General features: G+C 44.7%; 1 protein-coding gene across 5 annotated transcripts in view; it reads left to right on the plus strand.

Moving 5' to 3' along the window:
- EYA2 (EYA transcriptional coactivator and phosphatase 2) overlaps nt 1-17,416 on the plus strand; it is a 120,344-nt gene that overhangs the window by 26,184 nt on the left and 76,744 nt on the right. Inside the window, exon 1 of one of the 5 annotated variants that reach the window (XM_068149813.1) lies at nt 10,409-10,539. The exons of the other annotated variants lie outside the window; for them this stretch is intronic. The gene's annotated coding sequence lies outside the window, so the exon portion shown is untranslated. Of the gene's footprint in view, nt 1-10,408; nt 10,540-17,416 lie in introns of those variants that run through there. 5 annotated transcript variants of the gene reach the window in all.

Genomic DNA, 17,416 nt, shown 5'->3' on the forward strand with positions numbered 1-17,416 from the left:
GTTTTTTTTTCTTTTCTTTCTTTGTTTTGCCTCAAAGGGAGAAGATCATTTTTAAAAACTCCTTTAGAAGAGAATAGAAAATTGAGTTCTATGATTTTTATCAAGCAGGCCCCGCTGGTAGATAATGACCAAAAGGCATTGACTAAAATGAGCCTTAGCACAGAGATCAAAGTGGCCTTGGAAGATGCAAAGTGACCGAAGCATGCCACAAATGTGCTACTTTGTTGTTTTTTTTTTAAAGCAGAGCAGTAAAGAAGAAGGGATTTAAAAAAAAACAACAACCTGAACTTGTGCCTTGGTTATAAGTCGTAACTGAAGTGCACCGAGGGCCTGGATATTGTTTTTAAAAGCCAGCAAAACAGCTATTTCTGAAAAATAGTAGGTTCCCTCAGGAGGGGGGAGAGAGAGAGAGAGAGAAGAAAAGTCAGTGTTGGGGGGGGGGGGGGGAAGGGGAATGTGTGGGGCAGGGTTTTCTCCTTTGAATTATTTTCAACAAGTACTTACTCTGTTCTGTAGTTTTAAGAAATTATGTGGACAGCAGTGTTGTTTCTTTACCGAGGCAGTGAAAACACCAAGAATCTTTTTCTATAATTTGGAAGGAATGTCAAAAGAATGAAGCAGTTAAACCTAAGTGTATTAGATCATACGCCTTAAATGCATAAATAAGCATAACTGCAATCACAGAAACCAACGTTAAAACCACCAGGAAAACTCACCCACAAACCCTAATGACTTAAAGGGAATGACTTCAGCCATTGTGAAATTTGTGCCTATTTGTTGACTGACTTCTTTTTTTTTTGCAGAGGCAGAGTGCCTGTTTCCTTGGGGTGTGGGATTTTGTTGTTTGAAAGACTGCTTGGGGATTGATTTTTGTTGTTGTTGTGTTGTTGTCACTGCCAGGTTTGAATACAAAGAGTGGAAATAGGATGGTGTCTGGGAGAGCCTGGATATGATTTTGGCCTTAGCAATTCGAAAAGCAGGTGAAGGGTTTGTTATTGATGGACGGAGAGTGGTAGAAACTGATGGAAGTTTTGGTTTTCAGATGTTAGAAACTTCCTCGATGATGGCCCACTCCGAACTTATTCCCAGCTGGTTTCCTCTGAAGGAAATGAAGGTTTAAAGTATTTGGTTTCCAACCTGAGAATTCTTCAAGTCCGTGTCTTTGCATGAGCGCTGCGTGAAGTGCTGGTGTCATTCATCTCCCCTCTGCTTTTTGGAGAGGAAACTGACACGTGGTAGAACCTCAACTTTGCCTTTGCTGCAGCACCCCTTAATAATTCAGGAAAATGGAAGTCCTGGATGATTTCAGCAATAATAGATTTCTTTGGGAACGTTTTTAAACCAGTGCTACACGCCACAAGCTTTGGCAGAGCCAAGTCGCTCTGCAGACAACTTTTCTCTCTGCTGTCTGTTTCTGGCAGTGGGGTCCTGCGTTTCTGAGTTGCAGTAATTAAAGAGTGTCCAGAATTAATTGCCCCTTCTTAGATATGCAGTAAGAAAATGGGTAACACGATGCCATTTGGTGGCTGACTGGAAGAATTCAGTCTCATGGTGCAGAGATTTTCATTTGCCATCCCGGCTTTTGAGAAGGAAAACAGCCCTGCTAAATAAATCAGTAAGAGTCCTAAATAAAAAGAACAATTTAATACTAGCCAGCCTAGCTAGTAACCAGTTAACCCACAGAGAGCTGATGCCTCTCTCTGTGCTGCAAAGAGCAGACTTCACAGGGAAACAGAACCAGGGCAGGAAAGCCTGGGACTCCCAAACAAAGACAAGGGGACGTGGGGGAAAATTTCTTAAACTCAGCAAATGCCTTAAAAACTGGAAATGCCTCTAGGATTACTCAGGCACCCACAAGAAACAGTGAGGGGAAAGTGGAGCAGGCATCTGAAATGATTTTTTTTTTTTGGTTGGTTGTTTTTTAACTAGGTTGGGTAAGCAAAGCAACGTGGGGGCCTCAGTAATTTACAGCTTGGTCTGTGCACCATGCGGAGAGGTTCATCAGCTGTCTTAAAGGCAACTTTTGCATCTCTTGCAGATTGTGCCTTCTGACGACAGGTTTGATTGCAGTTGTCCTACAGCTACTTTGGAAGGACTTTGATCAGCTTTAGAGTTTAATGGTCGCTCTCTGAGGAATCTTTGTTGGTCCAAAACGTGTTTGCAAAACGCTGTTAATCAATTTTGGCAACCTGCGCTTGGGCTTTGTAAATGGGCAGCTTGGAAGGGGACAGAAAGAACACTGGAAAACTGCACTTTTGTCGGCAGACTGGAGTAGTGCTCTACCACTTTGTTTCCACCCCACCCTACCCCCCCATTTCTGTGGCTGCAACAGCTCAGAATCTTGTTTAGAATTGAGCAATACTTTTTATTTGAAAAAGATTGTTTTTCTACCCTTTAACAACTAAAAAGCACTACTTTTTATGAAGCGTGACCTGGGTGTTTTTTTTTTAAGCAAAACATTCACATGTTCCTTTCTGTGTCCAATTTTTCCCTCCCTTCTTTTTTTTTTGAGCATGCTAACTATTATTATTTCTTTTAATTTGTAAAGGTATGGGGGTTTTTTAGCTTGTATTTGGTAAGTGCTAAGTAATTGATACTACTCTCAGCTAAGATACAGAATTGGGAGCAAGTCAGCCTTAATGCTTGTGGCGTTGAGGGGCAGAGGTGCACACGTGCTCGGATGCACGATTTCATTGCGCCTTTGAGCCTCTTGGAAACGCTTCTCGGTGTTTCCAACAAGTTGGTGAATTTCTGCAGCCCAATTTAGATGGTGAGGGGCTCTTGGGGTTGGTGTTTTGTGGGGTATTTTTGCCTCAAGGGGAGAAGACAATTTAAATTTCCTTTAGGAAGTGGTGGAAAACTGACTGGTGTTTATCCAGCAAGGACCACTGGTAGACCATCACTGGAGGTGTTCAGGAGGAGACTTGATGGGGTGCTTGGTGCCATGGTTTAGTTGTTTAGGTAGGTTGGATTGGTTGATGGGTTGGACCTGATGATCTTGAAGGTCTCTTCCAACCTGGTTTATTATTAGTAGTAGTATTAGTATTATTACCACCAAAAGCACTGAATAAAATGAGCATTTAGCATAGAGGTCCAGTCGTGCTGCCAGGGCAGTTCCCACTCATTTCATTCAGATGGGGTTAGCCCATATTGAGAGGGAGCAGTTTAAAAATATTTTGTACTTGTTGTGCAAGTGCATTTAAAAAGAAATTATCTCAGAAGATCTCATTGTAACCACTGTCAGAGGAAGCCCAGCTGACCTCTTCACTGCCTGAGCCTTGTGGAAGGGGAACTGGAGTCACCGTGTTTCTGTGCTGTCCACGCTCACAGGCTCTGTTTGCAGCTTGGCAAAGGTTTCAGCAGTAGCTGGCAAAGGAACAAATCCAAACTGGGTGGAAAGCCAGGGCAGGACCCTGTAGCTGCAGTAAAGAGTGGATTGTAACCCGCACTAAAAGCACTTGGCCACACCTCTTGGAATAACATCTCTGACCTGATCCCCCTGTGTTGGTGGAGTTAGGTGTGTAGCAGGAAAATAAGGCAGGCACCACTTACGTACTGAATTTAAATTATCCAGATCCTCGCTGTGTAAGTATCTGCTTTAGAGGCATCTTGGGTTTAATAAAATTCAGTTATCTCTGTATGAAAGGCAGGCCTGGGTCTCTGGCCTAAAATACTTCATGGTTCAGCAGCGTTGTAAATGTGTGTGACTCGATGAGGCAACGCCAGGTCTGTGCCTTGTGTGGAAACTCGGGCAGGTCTTTGCTGGCTCTCCTCAAAACGGCTTTGCCCTCTTCAGTGTTTCTGCACCTGAAAATCTGAGGCTGTGGTTAGGAAGAAGCCACATGCTGCCTGAGTTCATTTTGTTTGTTGGGCAGCTGCCCTTCCTGTTCAGTGCAGTGGAGGAGTGTAATCTGGGACAGAGAAGTGGGTGGGGAAGGGGGACTGAGGGAGCCAGCTGAGTCTTCTGTAAAATATTCAAAATGCAGGGAAAAAAACCTCTGTGCTAGACTAGCTTTAAAACACCACTTATGCCTCCCTGTAAAGGAGGGAGGGGGAGTGGAGTCAAATGCTTGATTTTTTTGAGTTGGAAGTAAGAAGGGATGCTGCTGCTCAAAGACAGATGCACTGATGTTGGAGCCTGACACTTGCCTTCTCAGCCCCCCGTGCACCTCCTCCTCTGTTCCCTCCTGCCACAAATCAGGATTATTCAATCACAACAGCGGTTTAACCATATCTGTGGTGGGAGTGGGATGGTTGCTTAATGATGCACAGAAGCATTGTGCCCAGCTTTAGGACAGGAAGTGGAAAAGGAATATTGTTTTGAACTTGAACTCTGTGAGCAGACAGAAAGTAATTATCAGAGCTGGGACTCCCCCGGGGGAGGTGGGGGAGCGATGCACTGTGCTTGTCAGAAGCACTCTGGGATCTTCAGGATCTAGTAGTGTTCAATGCTTGGGGTTTACATTTCTGCTTTTAAATTGATCCTCCACTCCTCAGTTTTTTTGTCTCAGCAAACAGGAAGAAACAAATGCATGCAGACTTAATGTGCTGTATTTAGAGATAGAGACCCTGCTGCCCTCCCTTTGCCAGTGAGGCAGGGCTCTTAAATGTCTGTCTTGGTCCTGGTGTTACTTTCAGTTGTAAAATGAACTCTTTCACTGCCTGGGTTACTTAATGGACCTATTATAACACGGAGCCTTGGCTTAATTGATGATTAAGAGCACACAATTGTATGTGAAGCCAGTTAATCATAAGTCACTTGTGCCTTATTTAGCATTATAAACTATGCACTTAGTATTTATTAGAATTTAGTATTCTAAACTATGGAGGCTTATCTGTCTTATAAAGTAGAAAACATTACTGAAATTCCACATACTTGTGATGTTAAAACATTGGTACTCAAAACATTAACAGCATTGCTATTAAAATATCACTGACTGCTTTCTAGAAAAGAATGAAAGCAGGCAAAGCTCTGCTCTTACTGAATGGCTTGCTTTATTTTGATGGCCTGTGACTTCAGCAAGCTCCCTAAGTTTTTGGGAATGTTGTGGTGGGTTTTCTTGTTTGGCTGCTAGTTTGCAAGTTCTTCAACAAAGAATATGCACTGCAGGACTTCATCTCTTCTTACAGACTGTGGGGTATCTTCTGTAGATTTAAAAAGTACTGTTCCTTGTTATTTTAGGTAATCACAGAATCAATAAGGTTGGAAGAGACCTCAAAGATCATCAAGTCCAACCTGTCACCACAGACCTCATGACTAAACCATGGCACCAAGTGCCACATCAAGTCCCCTCATGAACACCTCCAGGGATGGGGACTTCACCACCTCCCTGGGCAGCACATTCCAATGGCTAACGACTCTCTCTGTGAAGAACTTTCTCCTCACCTCCAGTCTAAGCTTCCCCTGGTGCAGCTTGAGACTGTGTCCTCTTGTTCTGGTGCTGGTTGCCTAGGAGAAGAGACCAACCCCTTCCTGGCTACAACCTCCCTTCAGGTAGTTGTAGACAGCAATAAGGTCTCCCCTGATCCTCCTCTTCTGTAGGCTAAGCAACCCCAGCTCCCTCAGCCTCTCCTCACAGGGCTTGTGCTCGAAGCCTCTCCCCAGCCTCATTGCCCTTCTCTGGACACATTCAAGTGTCTCAATGTCCTTCTTAAACTGAGAGGCCCAGAACTGGACACAGGACTCAAGGTGTGGCCTAACCAGTGCTGAGTACAGGGGCACAATGACTTCCCTGCTCCTTCTATATTATGATTATTTTTTTGCTAACTTTCTGAAGCTGATACTTCTACCTATGGTAGGTTTTATTCTTAGGGAGGAATGATGCCTGATTTTTAGAGGTATAATAATTGTCAAAGCAAACCCGTGTTCATTGTCAAAGCAAAATTATATGGGTGTTCTTTGTGACAGTGTCTCCTTGATCAGGTTTATGAGACCATTTTAATCTTACACCAGCACAGTTGTGGGATTCTTTGTGGTAAAGTTTTAAAGGCAGTAAAATTAAGTCATTTTTTAAAAGAAAATTGTGTGATGATTTATTGTCGCAGAGCAGGCAAAGTTCCTCTAGAGAGTTTAATATCTTCCACCTGGTATAGAAATGAAAAGAAAATATTCTTTAGCTGGTGACTAATTTGTCACTAATACCCAGGGGTCCCTTCATTACAATGCAAAGATGTCAGTTTTAGGAGAAGCGTGCAGTGAGAAAACTGAGTGCAGCTTCCTGTGCAGTCGCTTAGAAAAGGGAGAAAAAGAAAGGGCTGGAAAGCAGCCGCAGTGGTGTGAAGGAAGGCTCTAAAGCTATCAATCAGGGTAAAGTGGTGGTGGAAGGATTTTACCTGCAGGCTTCAGTGGAATTCATTAGGACATGTTGGAGGAGGAAAGTCACTCGATATGACTCCAGGGGAGGAGCTCTGACACGCAGCAATACCCAGGCTGAGTTCTCCTCCAGACTGCACGTACTGCATCCTAGTAATGCTTTGAGGAGGAGCTGGATTGTTGAAAGTCATGCTCTGATGCCTTTACACTTTATCACAGTGTTTAATGAACTGGGCCGAAGACTTGCGGTTCAGATGAAAATGCTGCATCTCCTGGCAGCTCGAACCTGACAACAAATATTATGGTTTGTGCCACATCAGTGTCTCCAGTCACTTCTCCCAGGGGAGAACTATTCCAACATCGAGACACCTGTGTAATGTCATCACTTTGCCTTCTGCTGCAATAACAAAGCTTTAAGTTCGCTCCTGTCCTTCCAGTCCTGCAGCATAGTGCAGTTAGTATAAGGAGGAGGACCATGAGCCATTTTAATACCAGGAAACTGGAAGGGGGATTTTGGTCTGTCTCCCTTAAAAAAAGTTCTGCACTCACATTGTGTGCAGGCAGGTGCAGTAAAATGTGAACATTGGACTGAGGACATTTGCTGATGGCCAGCTTTAGAAATGTAGAGTAGCCAACTGGTGGTGGCAGCGAAGTGTCCACCTGTGGAAGCAGCCTCTGTTGTCCATTTTACTTCTGCAAGAATCTCAGCAACTGAGATTTCTGAGGTATCTGCTGCAGGAGTGGATGCTCTTGGATGGAGCCAACAATCACCATGCTGTTGCCCCAGCAGCAGCAGCAACCTAGCTTCTTGAGGACTTTCTGGTTTACTCTTCCCCTACTCTTTTGTACATCTTGAATAGAATAGAATTAACATGGTTGGAAAAGACCTTTGAGATCATCAAGTCCAACCTATCATCCAACACCATCTAATCAACTAAACCATGGCACCAAATGCCCCATCCAGTCTCTTCCTAAACACCTCCAGTGATGGTGACTCAACCACCTCCCTGGGCAGCTCATTCCAATGGCCAATCTCTCTTTCTATGAAGAAGTTCTTGCTAACATCCAGCCTAAACCTCCCCTAGCACAGCTTGAGACTGTGTCCTCTTGTTCTGGTGCTGGTTGCCTGGGAGAAGAGACCAACCCTCACCTGGCCACAACCTCTCTTCAGGTAGTTGTAGAGGGCAACAAGGTCTCTTCTGAGCCTCCTCTTCTCCAGGCAAAAAGTTGGTAGTAAGATGTCTGTGACAGAAGTAATTATTCAATGGAATTAGAGATTTGGGAAGAAGGAGTCAGCACTGCTCCAAACGACGTCTGTGTTAGGAACAATGTTCATGACAGCTTTGTGGTGAAAGTGTTTATGCAGCAGGGGAAACTCTGGCAGGTCCTGCAGACTCCAGGCCATGGTGGTTTCGTTCTGTGCTCCTTGCCGGAGAGCAAGGTTTAATCTCAGCTATTCTATAGCTAGTTGGAGAAGAGGAGGGTTTTCTCTTCTGCCAGAGGCAGATTATTGGAAAGCAAACTTACTGGGTTTGCTTTGTTTCTTTCAGTTTCAGCGTATTCAGTCAGAGCACTGCGGTGAGTGGGAAACATATTTGTAGGTATGGAATAAACCAGGTTGGAAGAGACCTTCAAGGTCATCATGTCCAACCCACCTAAACAACTAAACCATGGCACCAAGCACCCCATCAAGTCTCCTCCTGAAGACCTCCAGTGATGGTGACTCCACCACCTCCCCAGGCAGCCCATACCAATGGGCAATCACTCTCTCTGTGTAGAACTTCTTCCTAACATCCAACCTAAACCTCCCCTGGTGCAGCCTGAGACTGTGTATGAACTCCTGAGCCCACTCAGCTCCTCTCTCATTCCCCATGCAACAGGTTGTTTAAGGATTGGATTTTTTATTAGTATTCTCATCACCTAATTGCATTGCACAGTGACACAGTGGCTGGTGAAATGTGTTGCTTCTAAATGGCTACCTGAAGAGGGGACATGCTTTTTTTCCCATGTTCAGAATCTTACATTTGCTAGATCTGTTTTCTTGAGTGGGTGGTGGTGGTGGTTTGTTTTGTTTGGGGGTTTTGTTTGTTTGTGGTGGGTTTGTTTGGTTTTAATTTTGGGGTTTTTTTAATTGCTTGTAATTTTTTAACTTCTCTGGAAGTGGAAAATGCTGCTGTGGAGAGTTGTCCTTCTCCCTGGCTCTCCAGAGGCCAAGTCTTTATACATGTCTGGTTGGTTGGTTGGGTTTTTTTTTGTCATGTTTTCTCTTAATATTTGTATCAGCATTGTAGAAACAGATGAGATGGTCTTGCAATCAAGTGGTGGCTACCCCCTGACCTTAATCGTGTGTCCAGGGTGTAAATAACATTTCATAGAATCATAGAATTGTAGAATCAATAAGGTTGGAAAAGACCTCAAGGAACATCAAGTCCAACCTGTCACCACAGACCTCATGACTACTAAACCAAGTGCCACATCCAATCCCCTCTTGAGCACCTCCAGGGACAGGGACTCCACCACCTCCCTGGGCAGCCCATTCCAATGGCTAATGACTCTCTCTGGGAAGGACTTTCTCCTCACCTCCAGCCTAAACTTCCCCTGGCACAGCTTGAGACTGTGTCCTCTTGTTCTGGTGCTGATTGCCTGGAAGAAGAGACCAACCCCCTCCTGGCTACAGCCGCCTTTCAGGTAGTTGTAGACAGCAATAAGGGCTCCCCTGAGCCTCCCATTCTCCAGGCTAAACAACCCCAGCTCCCTCAGCCTCTCCTCATAGGGCTTGTGCTCAAGGCCTCTCACCAGCATTGTTGCCCTTAAATTTCCTTCAGACCTTCTTCGAGTATTTCAAGCCAGTAACCTGAAGCTTGTATGGCATCACTCTTTTACCTGATTTACACTGCTAAGGAAGGTCTGTGTTGAATGTTGCCATTCCTGATGGTGTTGGCAGCTCTGTGTCTAGGAGGATCTTGGAGTGTGCAGGGAAGAGTTTGAGACGAGCAGCTGATGCTGTTGTCAGTGGAAGCAGGTTTACTCTAGTAAGAGATCTAGTCAAAGATCAGTGAAGATGACTGTGTGGTTCTAGTGTTGCCACACATTGATGTGGCAGGTGCTCTGTTAGCAAACTAATGTTTTGTTGGGCTTCCTTCTTCTCCGTGAGAGCCAGGAAGAAAGTTCTAACAGTCATTTGAGCAGCAGTCAGCCCAGGAGAGGGCTCTATGGAAGCATTTTATGCTTAGTTTGCCAAGCTGAAGCCTTGCCCCAAGTATTGTCTGCCACTCTTACACAAAAGCTGCCCTTTTGTCATTGATTAGTCAGTGGTTCTTTAACTACACAGTAAACACAACCAACCAGGCTTGTGTTGTCCTGCTTGCAACCAATCCTCTTATGTTCAACACCTCATAGGGAATTTGGTTTGAAATCCAATCTAGCCAGGTGCTGCTTCCACCAGTAGACAAAGTATTGATGGCCCAGATGTCTCCTGAATGGAAAGGTTTTGTTTTGCCAGCACCATGTTCTCTATCTTTCCTCAAATGGTTGCTGTCTGTGTGAATGCAGATACCGTTAGCAGAAGCAGCAGCGTGGAACCTGCAGTCTTGTGGAATTTAAAACTCTGTGATTTTTTGGCACGTACTCTTACAGGTTGGTGCATACTGGGCTTTTCCCAAAGTCACTGACAATGAAGCCCTGAGCTGTGTCATGAGTTGGGGTGGGGTTTTTTTGTGCTGCCTCAGGTGGTTGATGGCCCCTTTGGATCTCTGGAAGTGCCTTTTGGATCGGAATCCACAAATTGAATGTTAGTGAAGAAGAAATAGCTGGGATGTGACTTATGGAGACATTTCTCAGGTGACTCCCCCAGTCAGTAGTGAGGTGCTTAGAAGCACGTGCAGAAGGGAAGCCAGGGTTTAGCTGCCAAAATCTGACTGCTTTAACTTGCAAGTTGACTGAATATAGGCATGCTTTGTCCTCAAGCCTTAGCTGGAACTTACACAGCACTTCCCAGCACAGTAAATTTGAAGATTTCCAGGCTCATTTAAGTGCTGTCAACCAAGGCTTGTGCTCAGTCTTAAGCATTTCTTTTTTTCACTTCAGTTAGGAAGGCCTGAAATAATCAGCCTTTGGAAAGGAAGCTGGGGTGTCCTGACACGAGTTTAAAAGAAATATTCCTCCTGGATTGTTCGAAATAGACTGCTCAAATTTGTTCTGCTAAATGTTAGCTTGCAGTGGTGAAGGTAAGTGACTTGTGAAGTCAATTTTTATGTTTAGTTGTATGCATGATTCATGTGGTTTGTATTCTCATCCAAATCTCTTGCCAGCCTTGTCGTCTTACGCTGCTGTGAAGCTGGGAGTTTGTGTTTTGAGGCAATACTTGTGGAGTGCTGGCCCCCAGCTCATCTTTGATGGCCATGCTAAATGCATTTCTGATCTGAGGATTCCGACTCGCTAGATACAAGTCAGATTAACATTTTTTGGGTCTTTTTTTAATCCAAGAGAGATGCTCAGTTGTCTTGAACAATGTTTGTGACCTCAGAAGGGTACAAGCCTATGCCTACCTCTCAAAAAGCACTTCAGATAAAGAATTGCATGGAGGAAGGATCTTGCCAAACCCTCTGCTGCCTTAAAGCGCTCTCAGGGATCCTGTAGCCAGCCTCTCTGTTCACTGATACCAAACACCAGTGAGCAATCTCCCATCAATTCTTAAATGCTTTTTAATTCTCTAGTTAGGGAGCAGAGCTTTTTGGCTTTAACTGCATTAGAAGGCTGCCAAGGTGCACGCATGGCATGAAGTAACTCCCCCGAAGCGGTTTGGTACCCCTGCAAACGGGACAGAGCTCAAGTAGATGTCAAGTGAGAACTGCTGACTCTGCACAGGGGTAGTTTGTGGATTAGGTGGGGTGGGCACAGCCCTTAGTTCAGTCAGTCAGTAAACATTAAAATGTTAACTGACAGAAGTGGTGCCAACTTCTGCTGCATTGGAGCATTTAATTGTGGTGCTGTGTTTACCGGGAAGTGCAGGTAGCTGCTGCCTATCAGTGGTGTCCTTTGGACAGGCTGTCTGCCTTGGCATCAGAATTACAGTCACCCTGTGAGCAGTGGGACCTTGCTTGTAGCAGACATGTTGATAGAGTGCAGGTATGGTTTCAGGACTAGATTAAGCTGCCTGAGAGCTGAGTTGACATTGAAGGAAGTGGCCTCGTCAGCCTGGCTGCATGTTCCTGTCTCTTTCTCTGCGTTGGTGCTGTTGGGCATGCTACAAACTGGATCAGCTCGCTGATCTGGCCAAGAAGAAAATCAGAAAGCACCCCAGTTTGTTGATCTGGCTGTAAGCAAACTGGGTTTGCTGCAGGAGCTGGTGGGTGGGCTGGGCAGAGGACAGGGTTGCATCTTTGGTCTTTGAATTTTTGCAGTGGTTTGAAGCACGATGCGGTTTTGCTGTTGCCCTTGATGACTGAGCTGCTGGGCAGCAATTTGGGAAAGAAGTCAGCACACAAGGTGGAGTAAACTCAGTCATTGAGGACTGATCAGCTTGATGCTTTAGGTCAGGCATTTTTTTTTTTCATGCTCCCTCTTATTTATGCATTTAATATAAAATTCCAACCCCTACCTGGCTTAGAGTTCCAACAGCATATGCCAAGTCCTGTTCTGCTCCTTTACCTGGTTCCCAAGGGCACTTTTGGGTGGATATTTTTGAAATGTGCATCTTAAGCACATTACAGAGGAGGTTCAGAGTAAGATGTGAAGTGTTCTGCTGCTTTCTGTTAAGACAGCCAGAGAAGCTGAAGGAAAACTCATGTATTGATTTGTGTATTGAATGGTAAGAATGCTTGCTGCAGTCATAGGAGAAGCCCAGGATGATTTTCTCCAGGCACAGCCTGTGTGTGACATCCTTGGTGGCCAACAGCAACACACTGATTTGATTCCCATTTGAGCTTGTTAGAAGTGACTGACCCACAGTCTAACACTATGTTAGTAGGACAGGGATGAGAATCAGGACTCCTTAGTTTCTGGGTTTCTGAAGTCATTGGTGCATGAGCCTCCTGATAGACCTCACTGAAGTGAGCCAGAGCACTCCCAGTTTTTCAGCTGTGATTTGAAAAGGTGGGAAATTGGGTTTTAAAGTAGCACTCACTCCCTTCAGGTGGGGTGGTGGGGGACTGCCTGCCTGCCTAGCCATTGCAATTACTGGCTGTAGATGACATCTATACAAGCAAAGCTTCCCTCTGACAAAAACACATTATGTCTTGGCTCTTAGTGCTAACCAGCTCAACTTTAATTTCACAGCCTGCTGCCAACAACTGCTTTACTGAGGCATAGTGCTCATGATAAATGAAATTTCACGAAATAAAGAAAAATGGAAACTGTTCCAGCTGGATTGAAAAAGCAGTTGGAGCATTTCTCTCCTGCATATAAAGCTGCCATCCACATAAACATTTCAAATGACTTTTTCATTTTTAATAATCAGGATCAGACCTTCTGCTATTATTGAGGCAAATGCAACATATTAGAAACATACAATTTCATTCAGAGCCCATTAGTTATTGAACCTTGTCCAAAGGTGAGCATTTAAAGTGCTCTGGGAGAAACTCACCTTTTTAGTTTCAAGTCTTCAGGTTTTTGACAACCTGCTTGGATGAATACCCTGCAGTGAGCAGCCCCCCCTAGTCCTGCTTGGTGTCACTCAGAGGGATGTGAGTTACATCATTTGCTGTTGGAGCTGGAGCATTGTTGGAAGCCCTGCAGCTGATGGGTGCTTGCCCAGACTACCAAGGGGAATCTCGGCTGAATTATCACACAGGCTCCCTGCACATGGAAGAGATTAATTCTTACAGCACAAAGAGAATGGATGCTTTGTACTTAGCACCATAACGTTAAGTTCGTGCTGGAATACAGCGCCAGCAACCAACTCCTTTACCAATCTATCCACAGTTCTAATCACCATGTGTTTGCACAGCATCCTGATCCCAAAGGATCAAAGAAACATTGATTTATTTAGCTTTTGGTCCCATCCCCTGTTTTCCTCACCCTTTCCCCTTGCTCCCCATGAGCTCAAAAGAGCCATATATGAGATGAAAACCAGCAGTTGTTGTATGGTCCACAGCAGGGAGGGACACATTGCAAAACCACAGAAAAGAACATTTTAGCAAGTAGAAATGACAGGAAGTGCTGTGGGCACAGGGAACACTAACACTAGAACCTGCTTTGGCCAAAACTCGAGATCAGCCTGTCTGAACTGCCAGAAAATTCCTTGCTGATGATAAATGGATTGAAAGTTAAAAATTACACCATGCTGTGGCATGCAACTTTGCTGTTGTGTGGGAATGGTCCTTGGGGACAGCATTGACCTTCCTAGACTGAGAATGCAGCTAATAAGACAGTGAGCCTGAGAAATGTTGATATGTCTGATGAAGCAGGTGTGCATTAATCAGTGGAGATGCCAGCAGCAGAATTGTTCTGTCCTTTAATTGGAAGAGGTGAATAAATGCTCACAAGGAGCATCGCCACTCTACAGTGGTGTGATCTAGGCCTCAGCCCTCTATAAATCCCCCATGTCCTATTGCACTCTTTGTAAGTGCAACATATATATATATAACCTGTTTTATAAGTAGTTCCTGGGGGCTGTTGGGATTTATACCCCAAGGGTTTTCAGAGGTGTAGGACTGGTTGATGTTCCTCACCAAAAGGCCAACCCAACACAAGGTGTCTCAAAACTTGGGGTTGACAAAACTCTTCAGCAAGCAGTAGAATAGAATAGGATAGAATTAACCAGGTTGGAAGAGACCTTTGAGATTGAGTCCAATCTATCATCCAACACCATCTAATCAACTAAACCATGGCACCAAGCACCCCATCCAGTCTCTTCCTAAACACCTCCGGTGATGGTGACTCAATCACCTCTCTGGGCAGCACATTCCAGTGGCAAATAACTCTTTCTGTGAAGAACTTTTTCCTAACATCCAACCTAAATCTCCCCTGGCCCAGCTTGAGACTGTGTCCTCTTGTTCTGGTGCTGGTTGCCTGTGAGAAGAGACCAACCCCCACCTGGCTACAACCTCCCTTCAGGTAGTTGTAGAGAGCAATAAGGTCTCCCCTGAGCCTCCATTTCTTCAGGCTAAGCAACCCCAGCTCCCTCAGCCTCTCCTCATAGGGCTTGTGCTCCAAACCCTTCCCCAGCTTTGTTGAAAGTACTGAAATTACTTGACAAAGAGGTGGTTTATGGCTCTGACAGTATTTGGTGGCTGTTGTGTTACAGCAGGAGGCAGATGACTCAGTCTCACTCTGTATCTAGGTGTAGCCAAAAGTTCTTGCCTCAGAATGTTTCTTTCTCCTGTCCAGAGGAGAATGTTTGGAAAACCAGCACGGGCACAGGATGCAAATTGCTGTGTCCAGGTTATTACCAAATCTTTGCTTTTTGCCTGTGAATCGCACAGGCTTGGGAAAGCTCTGCAATTCCTGATGGCTGAGCTTCCTTTCTCTAAGTCTAGAAATTCTGCTCCTGTCTGAAAAACAATTTCTTCTTAAAAGAGGACCCTGGGGCTGAGCAGCTGCAGCGTTCACTGCTTTAAATGTTTTTCCAATCCCATCGTAGACCAGTGTGATGAAATAGTTATGGGTTGTATGCAGGCCTATGGGTCTATCAGGGCTGGCAATTGTTCAGGGAGAAGGGAATTGATTCACTGAACAAAAAACCCTGTCAGCAACTGGGGGGAAAATTCCTGTTCTGGCATCATTCTTCTTTTGAAGATATTTGCACTGCCACAGTGTATTGTCACCTCTGGCTGTGCTTTGTTTGTTCACTGCTGTCTATCAATTTTTGTCACCAGCAAGAGCCAGAAGGTGTTGTGGGGAGAGTGGGAGAGGTGACATCTTCAAGAGCACGTTTCTTAGCTTTTTTGTTTTGTTCTGTTTGGACAAAACCCATGTGCTGCAGAGCTCCTGACTTTGTGTCTTTGTAACTGCAGTGGTAGAATTCCCTTCAGGTGTCTGTCCTTACAGACATGGGTGGGAAGTCTTCTAAAAGAGCATGACTGCATCTCTAAAACTGTTCCCAACTCTGATATTTTTCTCCTGCATCCAATGTGGAGTGCAAACCTTCTTTTGACATTTGATCTATGCTGTTCGTAGGGCTTTTATATACACAGAGGGATTTACTGCTTTGTAATCAAGCTGCTGAGGAAAAACGTTGTCCTTTTATTCACTAGGGAGGGCTGTAATAAATTGAAATGGTTTCCCATTAGCCTTCTCTACTTAGCTGAACCACTTAAAATTACTTTGGACTTTGCCCTTGTCTGACCTCCTCACCTTTGCTCAAACATTTCTCCTTCCAGGAGTACACCAGTGCTGGTCCTAGAGCCTTACTTCTGCAGTTAGGTTTCATTTCAGTCTGGAAGCAGAATGCCAAGGGGGGAACCTGCTTGGAGTTAAGTGCTGGGTAGTTTAAAAAAGCCTAATGCATGGCCTGAATCTTGGGTGATTTCTGAGATCACAGCCCTGCTGTCAGTGTGAGGAGCTGACACAACCTGACTGCATGCCTGTTCTTCAGTTAGGCTGTATGCATCCAGATGAAGATCGGTTGTTATGTTGGGTTTATTGCTCCTGTGAGCTTTCTGTGGCAATAATGGCTTTACCAGCTTGTAGAGCTGAAACAACCAGATCTCTGGGACTGCTGTGGGCACAGAAGTACATTTAAACAAGTGCATGTAAAACTCTCTCTTTTTTCTTCCTGTTAGATGCAATCAAAACTAAGCACAGGTTTAAAACTGCTGTTGTGTCAGATGTCCAGCTCTTGGTGTAGAACTGATAGTGTCCTGGGATCAGATGCACACTCATGAATCAATTGGGCTAAAGTAAAAGGAATGCCACCAGATTTAGTGGCCAATTTCTATGCAGTTCAAATCTGGATCATCATTTTTTGGTGATGGTGGGAATGGCAGGGCTGCATTTCTTATAGAGTTCCCAAATCTGGTGTCTTCTACCTCTTACTTCTCTTTGTATCCCAGTTCTGAGTTCAGGTTTTGTACCTCTCACAAAATTAAGTACCTTGGTGGTGACTGGAGATGGCTTCAGTGCAACCTTGTCATCTGAAGAGCTTTAGAGAAGATGCCAGGCTTGTAACAGTGCTGAACAGGATTCATTCCAGTGAAGTGAGGTGCCTGAGGAATGGATAGAGAGAGAGTGATAGAACTGGGAAGTATTTTAACAAGACAAACGTCACTTGTTTACACATGGAAGCCTTACCAAACTCTGTGCCAGGAGATCATGCAGGGCAGGCCCAGAGTGATGCTCTGTTGTGGCACCCTTCAGAAACACAGCAAACAAAACCCAAGCTCAAATGGCATTCAGCAAAGGTACCTTGCAGCAGCCTTCCTTTATAGAAATTAGTAGCTAATGCCAGCCCACTTGGTTCAGACAAAGCTCCAAAACTGTCCTATAAACCCCTGCTAGTCTGAAATGTTTTTTGTAAAGCAAGGGCTGTCTTTAAGAAGAGAAAAAGCAGCCTTTGGTTTCTTGGCTGGTCATAGTGAGCATTTCACATCTTAAATCTTTTCAGCTATCTGTGACTATTACATACAGGTAACAATAACTTCCAGTATTTGAAGGAGGCTTACAAGAAGGATGGAGACAGACTGTTTCTGATGGCCTGTAGTGATAGGACAAGGGGCAATGGTTTGAAATTAGAGAAGAGCAAATTTACATTGGGTGTTAGGAACAAGTTCTTTATGTGCAGGTGGTGGAACACTGGAGCAGATTGCCCAGGGAGGTGGTTGGGGCCCCATCCCTGGAGATATTCAAGATGAGGCTCAACAGGGTTCTGGGCAAACCTGATCCATCTTGAAGATGCCCCTGCTTACTGCAGGGGGGATTGGACTAGATGACCTTTGGAGGTCCTTTCCAACCCAGACCATTATGTGATCCTCTTCCATGATAGTCCACCTCTGTTTGAATGAATAAAAGGGAACCACAAGCTGGTGGCAAATCTTACTTGGAGAAGGAAACCATTGGGTGTGTAATTGAGCAAAGTCATTTTGTCATAACTGAGGACACTTTGGTGTCACCAGCGTTTCCTGGCCCAGAGGCTGCTAGATTAGGCTAATTTGTGGGGTCATATTT

Source organism: Melanerpes formicivorus, unplaced genomic scaffold (assembly GCF_026170545.1).
Source record: "Melanerpes formicivorus ecotype bairdi unplaced genomic scaffold, bMelFor1.0.p_v2 SCAF_19, whole genome shotgun sequence".
In the NCBI taxonomy this organism is placed as follows: domain Eukaryota; kingdom Metazoa; phylum Chordata; class Aves; order Piciformes; family Picidae; genus Melanerpes; species Melanerpes formicivorus.